The following is a 12,303-nucleotide window of genomic DNA, read 5'->3' on the forward strand; positions in this document are numbered from 1 at the left end:
TCCTCGGCTCAACCAGCTTCAGCTGCTTTATCAATGACCTCCCTTCCAACATCAGGTCAGAAGTGTAGGGATGTTCACTGATGCCTGCCCAATCTTCAGCCTCATTCGCGATGACTCAGGCACTGAAGCCGTCCGCATGCAAATGCAGCAAGACCTGGACAATATCCAGGCTTGGGCTGACAAGTGGCAAGTTACATTTGCGCCACACAAGTGCCAGGCAATGACCATCTCCTACAAGAGAGGATCAATCCATCACCCCATGACATTCAATGGCACTATCATCACTGAATCCCCCACAATCAACATCCTGGTGGTTACTATTGGCCAGAAACTGAACTGGACGATCCATATAAATACTGTGGCTACAAGAGCAGGTCAGAGGCTAGGAATGCTTCCCTGCCCTGTCCTGTCCTAGACCATCTAGGGGTGTCCATTGGCCTGCGAGATCCCCCAAGGTGCCATTGCGCCTGGTCCCCGTTTGTGTGGACCAGTACAAACAGTGCCCTGGTGAGGTCTCACAGGCTTAGCCGTTGAGTTCCCAGCCTCTGGTAAATCTGGCATCCAGGTATTTAAATGATCCCTTTAAATATGCAAATCTGGATCTCACCCAGCGAGGACGAGATCCAGATGATGCCGGGCAGAGCGAGTTGGGTAACTTGCAATTGGGGCTCTGGCGCAACAGGGTCGCTGAATCGCATCCCATATTACCACTTCAAAATGCTCTTGAGTGTCTCTATTGGTCTTCCAGTCTAACCTCCTACCGTGTCCCAGCCCCCACTTCAACTGCTGACCACCTTATGTATTGGGACTGGTGCCTGCAATTCATTGGTGTGACGTTACTGGGTCAAGCTTTGTCAATTTCCCTTGGTCCTGTCACTGGCTTCTTCAAGCACATGGAAAATGGGCTAGAACCAGATCGCAGTGGGTAGCACTGCGTCCTCACAGCTCCAGGGACCCGGGTTCTATTCCGACCTTAGGTGACTGTATGGAGTTTGTACGTTGTCCCCGTGTCTACATGGGTCTCCTCCGGGTGCTCCGGTTTCCTCCACAGTCCAAAGATGTGGGGGTTAGATAGATTGGTAAATTGCCCCTCGGTGTCCAAGGGTAAGGTGAGGATGTAGGGATAGGGTGGGAGATTGGGCCTGGGTAGTGTCCTCTTTCGAAGGGTCACTGCCGACCCAATAGGCCAAATAGTCTCCTCTGCACTTTCAGGGCTCTGTGATTCTATGATATTCAAATCCAGGCAGTCATCAAGCTTCAGGTCAACATTTTATAGCTGCCCTTGTTCTTTGTAGGTGGTAAAGGTCAAAGGTTTGGAAGGTGATGCTGAATGAATGTTGATAAGTTACTGCAATGCATCGTGTAAATCAGGCATTTTCAAAGCCGGGGTCGCGACCCGCGGGTGGGTCGTGGGCGTGTGTCAGGAGAGTCGTGGAGCCGTCCGTCGCAGCGTTCCCGATTGCGCAAATTCGCCGCAACAGCCGCAGCAGCCGGCTTTTAACAATGCCAGCTGCGAGCGGCCTCCAAAATGACGGCCACAGCCATATAAAAAAATGGGGGCACCCTGCGCATGGGTGCCTGCTCATCGGTGCGCATGCGCAGAACCGCTTGGTTCCGTAAACTCCAATAAGGAAATCTGATCAGCCAGCATTTAAAGGCAAGTTTTCACCCAAAGTGTGAAGGTACTTTTTTTCTAATTCTGTTATGAATTTTGTTTCTATTTCTGATCCCAAAACCGATTGAGCTACCAGCACCTAAGTAGCCAAATCCTGTGTTACACTGAATTACAGTGAATATATCGCCACATTCGGCCAACCAGCCCATGTCTACATTTTTCCTTCATTTGGAACACAATTGAGCATAAGGCACTATTCATACAGGAGAGGAAACAAGTGGAGAAACAAAAGAACATTCTGGCAGCCAACCAGCCCCCACCTGGGAATTGAATGAAGTGCAAATTGTTACAGGAGCAAATACTTTATCCCTCATGTCTTTCAAAATATGAAGCAGCTACTGGTCTGGCCAGGTGGACAGAAACCCAGCAAATGGAATACAACCCTGGGAAGTGTGAGTTGATGCATTTGGGGAGGTCAAACAAGGCAAAGAATGACACAATAAATGGGAGGATACTGAGAAGTGTAGAGGTAGGGATGGACCTTGGAGTGAATGCCCACAGATCCCTGAAGGTAGCAGGACAGGTTGCTAAGGTGGTTAAGAAGGCATCTGGAACCCTTCCAATTATTAGCCAAGATAGGTTTGTGCAATCGGAGAAGCAGGAGAAGATTTTTTTTTAAATGCAATGTAATCTTCCTGGCCTGAGGGAGGCAGAGAGCAGGTCACGGCCCCCCGAACGTTGATGTTACGAGCTTTGGGCGCGGTTGCGATTCCTCCATTTTGTCAGCAGCAGACAAGGTAAGAGAAAATGTGGGTCGCAGAGGACAGCCGGCTTGAGTGGTGAAGGTCGGCCGGTGTGGGTCGCAAAGGTCGGCCGGTGTGGGTCGCGAAGGTCGGCCGGCGTGGGTCGCGAACGTTGGTCAGTTGACAAAAATGGGTCCCCGGAAACAAAGTTTGAAAAACGCTGTTGTAAATGATATGCACTGCCCACTGTACATCAGTGCTGGAGGGAGTAAATGTTTGAGGTCGTGTCGAGGTGTTGATCAAGTCGGCTGCTTTGTTCTGGATGGTGTCAAGCTTCCTTAGCATTGTTGGAGCTCCACTCAGCCAGTCAGTGGGAAGTATTCCATCACTCTCCAATCCTGTGCCTTGTAAATGGTGGACATACTTTGGGGGTCAGGCAGTGAATTAGTGGCACCAGAATCTGCAACCTCTGACCTGCTTGTGTAGCCACAGTATTTGTACTGCTAGTCCAGTTCAGTTCCTGGTCAATGGTAACCCCAGGTTGTTATTAGTGGGGGATTCAGTGATGGTACTAACATTGAATATCAAGAGGCAATGGTTAGATTCTCTCTTATTGGAGATGGTGTAGTATTTGGAAAATTGCAAAGTATGTTTAGATCACTTGAAACTACCATACACACTTGTACCAGCAGAGGGACTCTACAACAAGATAGATTAAAGGAAGATATTGTTTGCTCATGCAATTAAATTCCGGGTGTCTCTGGCTGTTTCTGTCCCATGAGTTTCACAGAGTGGTGCGAATCTTACAAGCTATTTAACATCCCAGCCTCGATGTTGTCCAGGACTTACTGCAATATGTTTACCAAGCTTCACAATGAACACACAGAGAAAATACATTCCTGTGTTTGGCGGTCTGAATTGTGTGTCAGATCAGTGACTGTCCACCTCCAAAATACTTGCAAATTATCATTTGCAAGGATTTGAATTCAGTTAATAACTCCCTGTACTGTCCAATTGGATCTCCCGGAGTCTCTTAAACAGCTGTGGCAAGCAGCATTAATGAAAAACAATTTGAAACAAAAACATTATGCAAATCTCATGATTAATTAGCCCATTCACAAGGTGTGCTATCGGTAGATTTTTGAGTAGCACAAAGACTTAATACCCTGCAGTCGGACTGAGTACAAACTTCCCACCTCCGGTAATATCTCTCTATGAATGAGTAATGACCATTGTAAGCCTATTATTGATTCTGGTGCTGCTAATCTAACTCACCAGCAGGACTTTTGACTTTAATTCTTTCCGATGTACATTCTAATTCAATTTTGAAGAAACCTGTGAGCCAGAACTGCAATGACTAATACAGATAAGCATTTGCCCTCATCTCCTCCTGCAGAATGACTTCCTGGACTTGTACTCGCATTTTCCGTGGTTAGGAAAGGAATAGATCAGGTGGAAATGATCTCGTCCCTGGCCAGGATTCCATGTTTGGGAAGCCATGTTCTCCCGCCGGAGCTGAATTGTACCTGACCTGCGCAAATCAGGAAGCGATTCCCAATCCTTCGCTCTGCAAATTTGTGCATGGGAGGATTGCGAGGGATTCCTTCGGGAATTCCACTATTAGAACATAGAACAGTACAGCACAGAACAGGCCCTTCGGCCCTCGATGTTGTGCCGAGCAATGATCACCCTACTCAAACCCACGTCTCCACCCTATACCCGTAACCCAACAACCCCCCCCCCCCCTTAACCTTACTTTTTAGGACACTACGGGCAATTTATCATGGCCAATCCACCTAACCCGCACATCTTTGGACTGTGGGAGGAAACCGGAGCACCCGGAGGAAACCCACGCAGACACAGGGAGGACGTGCAGACTCCACACAGACAGTGACCCAGCCGGGAATCGAACCTGGGACCCTGGAGCTGTGAAGCATTTATGCTAACCACCATGCTACCATGCTGCCTATTGGGCTGCCATTTTGAGCAGGCAGCCCGATAGCGCAGTACAGTGTCTGGGCATCCCGCCCTCCGCAATGCAATTTAACACCCGCCACCCCCCTCGGGAATTTCTGTGTCACCCTCTCTGCTGCTCACCGCCGCCCCACATGCTAAGGAGGCAACCCAAACACCCCCCAATCAGAGACTCCCTAATTAAAGAGATCCCTGTCTGGAAGCTAGAGAGCAATCTAAACAGAAGCAATGAGAAAGTTTCTCTGCTTTAACACTCACCTGTGCAATACACCTGCTGGATCAGGCAGAGGAAGCAGCACCTGGCGGTTCCTGGAAAGAGAAAACCAGTCGGTTAGGTTTAAGCCCCCTCAGATCTTTGAGCTGCCAGCCTTTCATTAATTTCGCAATGATGTCGATTTACTAGGCTGTGATTGACAAATTCCACAAACTCCCAGCTGTCTTCATTCATCTCCCTTCAGCTTGAGTGACTTTGAAGTAGTGAACTGTGAAACCGGCTGCAATGTTTCTAAACATCAAACTTTGATTGGGCTCATGGACCACATCAAAGAGAGTTAAGTGCTTTTGGGTAGTGTCACAGCTGCTTCAAAGTCATTCAAGTGTGAAGGGAAATAATAAAATAAAGAGTTACCCCCTTGGTGCACCGCGTCAGATACACACTTGCCAAGACCTGCACCAATTCTCGCTCATGTGATTCCCAGCTGAGAGAACCGGAGAAACAGGCGGGCCTGGGGAATATGGCACCCGGCACTTAAACAGGATGAAAATGGGTTTTAGTGCCTCATTTGCATCTTCCCCCTGGCACGGGGCACAAGTCTCTATTCCGACACCAACAGGGGGCTGGAGCATCGGGACGGATGCTGATCCCACTTTCTGCCTGATGCCGGATTCTCTCCGGCACCAATAGTGGAGTTCCCGATGCAGTGGAGAGTCCCATCCCCCTGTCTGCCCAGAGAGACGGCTGCCTGCTGACCTTCGCACCGGGGCTGGCAGAGGAGAGAGAAAAGTCTGTCAAAACGCCTCGGTTGCAGAATCAATTTGTTAGTAATGCAACTGCGCTCCAGTATGTTTAATTTATCCAGCAGTTCTAATTGAGTGCCCCAGGTAAGCAGTGATAGCTACAATACCAGAATAATGCATCAGGGGATTCAAATTTGAATCAATGTGCTGCGTGGTGTGAGGACTGGTGCTGCCCGGACTGCAGGTGGGGCAATTACTTGCATCGTATTGGATCAGATCTATGATGCAAAATAGGCCCTTTTGGGGCATTGTGGCTAAATTACAGAACTAGTAATCTCGGGCTCTGTGTTAATGATGAATGGCAATGAGTTCAAGTCCCAACATGGTATCAGGGTTAATAAATTAATTTGTAGTAATAAGCTAATTAACAATGACCTTTGAACTACTGAGTCACTGTTTCAAAATAAACATGGGTTTCCTTGGGGAAGGCAATCTACTGCCCTTACCCATTCTGGCCTATATGTGACTCCAGACCCAAGGGTTGACTCTTACCAACCCTCTTAAATGGCACTAAATACGGGAGTTGCTCATGTCATGAGAATAGAAAAATGGGACTGGGTTCCCCGCTGGGAGATTCTCCGTTGCGCCGGCAGAGCCCCCACCCCCGGGGTTTTCCCGACGGCGTGGGGCCGCCCACAATGGGAAACCCTATTAGTCGTCTGTTGGGAAAGAGAATCCTGCTGCCGGCGGAGGGTGGGGGGAGGGGAGGCACTGCATCAGGAAACTGGTGCGGCGAACGGAGAATCCCACCCCTGGTCTATATGCTCCAAATAAACCTGCTGCAGAATCATAGAATCATAGAATTTACAGTGCAGAAGGAGGCCATTCGGCCCATTGAGTCTGCACCGGCCGCTGGAAAGAGAACCCAACTCCACCTTTTGGACACTTAAGGACAATTCAGCATGGCCAATCCACCCGACCTGCACACCTTTGGACTGTGGGAGGAAACCGGAGCACCCAGAGGAAACCCACGCAGATACTGGGAGATCGTGCAGACTCTCATCTAACCTTGTCAATATATCCTGGGCGTGATTCTCCGAGATGGAGACAAAGTCCCGACGCCGGAGCGAAAACCGGAGTGTGTCACTCCGGCGTCGGAGCCCGCTCCCAGCCCCCTATTCCCCCGCCCCGGGGGGCTAGGAGTAGCGTCGCGTATTTTACGCGCGCTGGGCCTTGGCGCCGCATAAATGGCGCGGCCGGCGTCTCGTAAATGAAGTCACCCGTGCATGCGCGGTTACCGTCCTCCCCAAGGCCGCCCCGCAAGAAGATGGCGGATGGATCTTGCGGGGCAGCGAAGTAAAGTAGGTCCTCCTTTAGAGAGGTCGGCCCGCTGATCGGTGGGCCCCGATCGCGGGCCAGACCCCATCGGAGGCCCCCCCCCCCGGTGCAGGAACCTGCCTCCACCCCCCCACAGGCCGCCCCCCAGCGTTCCTGCGCAGTTACTGCTGGCAGCGACCAGGTGTGGGCGGCGCCGGCGGGAACCTGTTGTGTTGGAGCGGCCGCTCGGCCCACTCGGGCCGGAGAATCGTCGCTCGCCTTTTGCAAACGACGAGCGGCGATTCTCCCAGCGGCCAGACGTGATTCTCGCCGCGCTGGTTTGGGAGGGTTGGGAGAAATGCGTGCGGGTGCCGGGGCGGCCTGGCGGCACACGCGCAGCGCCCCGGCGATTCTCCCACCCGGCGTCGGGGGGGGGGGGGGGGGGGGAGAATTCCGCCCCCTATTCTTTCTTCCTTTCTGTTTATCCAGCTTCCTGTTAAATGCATTGATACTATTTGCCTCAACGACCTGCTTGAGGTAGCACATTCCAAATTCTTAAATTCTCTCTAAGGAGATTTCTCCTGAATTGCCAATTAGACTTATTGGCATTTAATATATATATCTTGCATTCTTCAAGCCCCAGTCTGTTCAATCTGTCCTGACAAGTACATCCCCTCAGATCAGGTATTGCCCTTGCAAATCTTCCTTTGCATCTTTGCCCCAGCACCTTTCATTGTAAGATGCCGATCACTGTCTCGGGTGTGAAGCAACCAAATTTCAGCACAATTTTAAATGGCTTCCCCGCTTTTCAACTCTACCCCTCCAGGAGTGAACAAAAGTGCCGGGTTTATTTTTTTTATCATGGCTCTGTTAACCAGCAAAGCGACTTTTAAACCTTTAACTCAACTGAGTCAAGTGGAGAAGTAAGAGCAAATGCAATTTCTGAAGGTTAGGATTGAGGTCGTTCATGGCAGCGTCTTCAGAATGGAGCGTACTACTTATCTCCCCGCAACATAAGTACCTTTCTCCACAATGAAACCTTGCTCTCCGTTCCTAAACATTTTACAGTCACTGACTTTTCCAGTTCATTGAATTTTCTCAAGCGTGGGATATTACGTAAGGTCTCATGCTTTCTTATCTCATACATGACTAAGATTAAACTTGCTTGTTCCTTTGGTTAAAGTAAGATGTGCTAGCGGATGCTAAATTAATAGTTTCCCACTGAATATCTTTTGGCCCAGCGCTGTTAGATATATATGACACACAACCTGCTTCTCCAGGGAATGTGTTGAAACACAGGAATGCTGTCCTTTTTGCTCGCTAAAAATGGGTCGAAATAAGTCCTTGGCTGGTGTCTCTATTTTTCCATGCAATTCTTGTAAATTGTGAAGAAATATCCTTGTAACATATAATTTAGATCACCATGATCGGAGGCTGCCAGCACATCCAGCAATTCATATCCAGTACACGGTGTTTATTTGTATGCTTAAATAATAAAGCAAAGTCAATATTACGTCTTTGTGCAACATCACTACCAGTGCAGCCTAAGGACATCATGGGCGGTATTCTCCCCTACCCGGCGGGGCGGGGGGTCCCGGCGTAGTGGAGTGGCACCAACCACTCCGGCGTCGGGCCTCCCCGAAGGTGCGGAATTCTCCGCACCTTTAGGGGCTAGGCCTGCGCCGGAGTGGTTGGCGCCCCGCCGACTGGCGCCAAAACCGGCACCAACGGCCTTTGATGCACGCCGGCCGGCGTCAGGGCTGGCCGAATGGCCTTCGCTGGTTCGCACATGCGCCGGTGCATCAGCGGCCGCTGACGTTACCACCGGCGCATGCGCGGTAGGGGGGGGATCTCTTCCGCCTCCGCCATGGTTGAGGCCGTGGCGGCGGCGGAAGAAAAAGAGTGCCCCTCCGGCACTTGCCCGCCCGCCGAACGGTGGGCCCCGATCGCGGGCCAGGCCACCGTGGGGGCACACCCTGGTGTGAAACCACGTCGGCAAGAGAGGCCTGTCAGCGGCGGGACTTCGGCCCATCGCGGGCCGGGGAATCGCCGTGGGGGGCACTGCAATCGGCGCGGCGCGATTCCCGCTCCCGCCGATTCCCGGGTGGCGGAGAATTCCGGCCACGGTGGGGGCGGGATTTATGCCAGCCCCGGGCGATTCTCCGACCCTGCGGGGGGGTCAGAGAATTCCGCCCCATAATATTTGATCGTTAAGGCTAATGTGATTATTTCAGCAGCACCCGGATCACTTTCCTTCTGAAATTCCAACTCCAGTCTCCGCCATATTCCTGAATCCCAAATTATATAGTGCCTGCCCAGTCAAAACAAAATTGTTATCATTGATCTTCGCAAGGCCGATCAGTTAAGAGCGAGCATTAAAAGGATTTGCCGTTTTGGTGATGTTTGAAACAAATCTGTTTTTGTTTTGCTCTTCGGAAGTTATCGGATGAACTTTGTGCCGAACACAATGGGCAAAGACACCAGTGTGAACAAAAGGGAACAGGGACAGGTCGTGATTCAGTTCAATACTGTAATAAGGGTGTTAGTGAATTGCAATTGCTGGAGTCTATAATTAAGAAGAAAGTGACAGGACCCCTTGGAAACCTTTAGCTGATCTGAGAGTGGAACGTGGATTTAGTAAGGATAGGTCGTGCTTGATAAATCTGCTTTAATTTTTGAAGAAGTGACAAAGGCAGTGGACAAGGGGATGTCTATGGATGATATTCACATGGACTTCCAGAAGGCATTTTACAAAGCTCCTTCCTCTTCCACTACCTGGAGATCTTGACATCATTTGCCATTAATTGCACTCAAAAGCAATCAGCCAGCTATCATTTGACATCGGCTGTGCTCAAAACCAATCATTTAGCTTTCATTAGACATCAATCGCACTCGAAGATTTGCAATTAGTAACATCAGCTAAGGATTCAGACATCAAATACAGTCATTGATTTTATTTTCCATTTTCCTGTATTTCCATGGCTTCGAATTTCCTGGGCACGATTCTCCGGTCCGCCAGCCGGGTTTTCCGCCCCACCGGCAGCGGGATTCTGCCTTCCCGCAGCCGGCCAATGGGGTTTCCCATTGTAGCCACCTCACGCTGTCGGGAAACCAGCAGGTATCGGTGCGATACCGGCGGAACAGAGGATCCCGGTGATGGAGAATTCCGCCGCCGAGCCTTAGAAAAAGCAGACTCCGTTTTATGTTCCTCTTTGGAAGCCATATCTCATTCATCACAACCTTGCCCCCACCCCACCTCACCACTTCCAAATTCCCAGATTGTAGCCATTTTCTCACCCCATTAACCCCCCCCCCCCCCCCCCCCCCCTCCCCTCCACCCCACATCAATTTCCCCACCACAACCACCCCCCAAAGCAGTTTTCATCTACCGGAGAACCCCATGTCCCTCAAGGTTGCAACTGCTCTCATACCCTCTCTCCCCGTCCTCACTCTCTCTCTCTCTCTCCCCCACCCCTCTTACTCTACATCTCGTTCTCTCTCCTCTCATTCCCCACCCCCATCCCACCCCATGCTCAGTTTGCAGGGCTGGGCAGAACCGGAAGTGGTGTTAATGCTGGCTCAGATTCATTTTGCAGCCAGGGTGGAAGCAATGATGGTGCTGGAAACAAGGTGATTATTGGGGCTGGGGGGGGGGGGGGGGGGTGGGGGGGGGGGGGGGGGAGCGGGGTGAGGAGGAGAGTTGTCATGAGCTCGGCGGGGTCAGGGGCCTAGGATTCACTGGGCCCTGGTGTTCGGCAGGAACTGGAGAGAGGGGTTGGGAGGTGGGGAGAAAGTTTGGTGACTGGAGGGAGCGGGAGAGAGTGTTTAGATCCTGAAACTTGAGGTGGGTGGATGAAAATTATAGACCCTGAGACTTAAATGAATTGAGAACTAACGGAGATCTGGTGGGGGCGCTCTGAAACATGTACTGTATCATGGATTTTTTTGGGGGGGTCCAAATGATAAAGTTGAATAAATTAAGATGTTATTTAACTGACTACTTTCATTGTATTTTCCAATGCAGGTTTGTGAGCATGTTTGCTAGCTTTGAGCATACTCGGTGCCTTTGAGTACGTTTCGTCATTGGATCTCATTCAATGTTAAAGAGGGCAAAACCCTGCTGATTTGTGATCAGACTCATTCCAAATTAGAAGATTAAATAAGCGCAAGGAGACAAAGAAACAAAACAAAGAAAATGTTTCAGGATGACTAGGACAGAGGGTGGAAAAGAAAGGAACTATTGGAAACAGGAGAGAGTGGGGAGGAGGATTTCACGAGAAGGAGGTGAAAGAATCAGGCCGCGTGGAGGGAAAGTGGGAAGGAAAGGGAAGGAAAGGGAAGCCAGGTTGGGAGGAGGGGAGGGAGGGAAAGGATGGAGGGAGGGAAAGCATAATGGGAGTGGGAGAGGGGGGGAGTGGAAGGGAAAAGAGTGGAGTAAAGGATAGGAGGTGATAGGAGAGAAAGTACTGATCAAATGAAAATGCTGTTCTGTGATGTTTGGGAAATTGAGTCACAGAGCAGGCAGCCATTGAGGAAGGGGAGTTACAGTCAGGGGGTGTTTGAGGGCTATACCTAGGAAATGTAGGGCGCGATCTAGAGGAAATGAAACAGAGTCCTGTGTTGATCGCGCTTAGCCGTGTGTTTCCCGGCTGTCACAATGCCGAGAAAGACCCCGCTTTGTAATGGGACTGTTTTATTTTGGGGCCTCAGCAGGGAACGTCGCGCCGAGGCCACACTTAGTCTCATTTCCTGCACCGAGGTGTCTGCTCATCCACGCAGGAAGAGATCGGGGCACCATTTATATATCGCACCCTGATCTCGAGACCCTTCCCCCCACCAATGCCACTCCCAGAACCCTCCAATGTACCTATAAGAGGGTCATTGAACCCCCCTCCCCCCATCACCCCACCTAATAAGGGCAGGGCATCACCAGGTCTGATCCCCGGTACGGGCAAAATGTCACTTGGGCACCTTGGCACTGCCAGCCTACCACCCTGGCAGTGCCCCTGCCCGGCTAGCAGTGCCACCTGTGCACCCCGGCTCCCCATTTGCGGAGACTAGTGCTCAACGTCGCTCGCCTGGGACCTGCTGTCATCCAAATACTGGAACTGAGCACATCACTCGACAGTGTAGCTCCCTCCCTGTGATGAAGGGGCAATTTTTCTGGAATATAATCTGACATAGATATTTCAAAGTGTTAATCATTGTTACTTACAAATTGTTTCCAAAACCTACCCAATGGAAGTGTTTATTGGTACAGTCAGTCTCCTGTTAAGAAATGCTTTTGTCTCTCCCAACCTTTAACCTGGGGATACCTAATCATTAAAAAAAAGTCTTCTTTTGAGATGTTACAGACGAATTTGCTCAGACACCCACTGCCCTGTTACTACGTGAACAATGTGTAAAGAGTAATAAGGGGGGTATTTTGTCGTCAGTCTCCAAAGACAACTCAGATCTTGGTTGCAGATTTGGCTGCTTTTTTTTTGCAATGCATCCTTTGCCTCATCTTCTCCTGTTTAACATAGTTAAACAGTTAAAACAAACGGTTAAAATAGTTTAAAATAGCCCAAAGATGTGCAGGTTAGGTGGACATTCAGGATGGGAGCCGGTGACTAGTGCTGTGCCTCAGGGGTCAGTGCTGGGACCGTAACTTTTCACAATGTACGTTAATGATCTGGAAGAAGGACTGAAGGCACA

The 12,303-nt window shown here is 50.3% G+C and overlaps 1 protein-coding gene across 1 annotated transcript in view; it reads left to right on the forward strand.

Annotated features, from left to right (window-relative positions):
- The window catches only part of LOC119965747 (cadherin-20-like), a 185,027-nt gene that overhangs the window by 31,124 nt on the left and 141,600 nt on the right, over positions 1 to 12,303 (forward strand). The gene's annotated exons all lie outside the window — the stretch shown is intronic.

The sequence above is a fragment of the Scyliorhinus canicula genome, chromosome 5 (genome assembly GCF_902713615.1).
Source record: "Scyliorhinus canicula chromosome 5, sScyCan1.1, whole genome shotgun sequence".
In the NCBI taxonomy this organism is placed as follows: domain Eukaryota; kingdom Metazoa; phylum Chordata; class Chondrichthyes; order Carcharhiniformes; family Scyliorhinidae; genus Scyliorhinus; species Scyliorhinus canicula.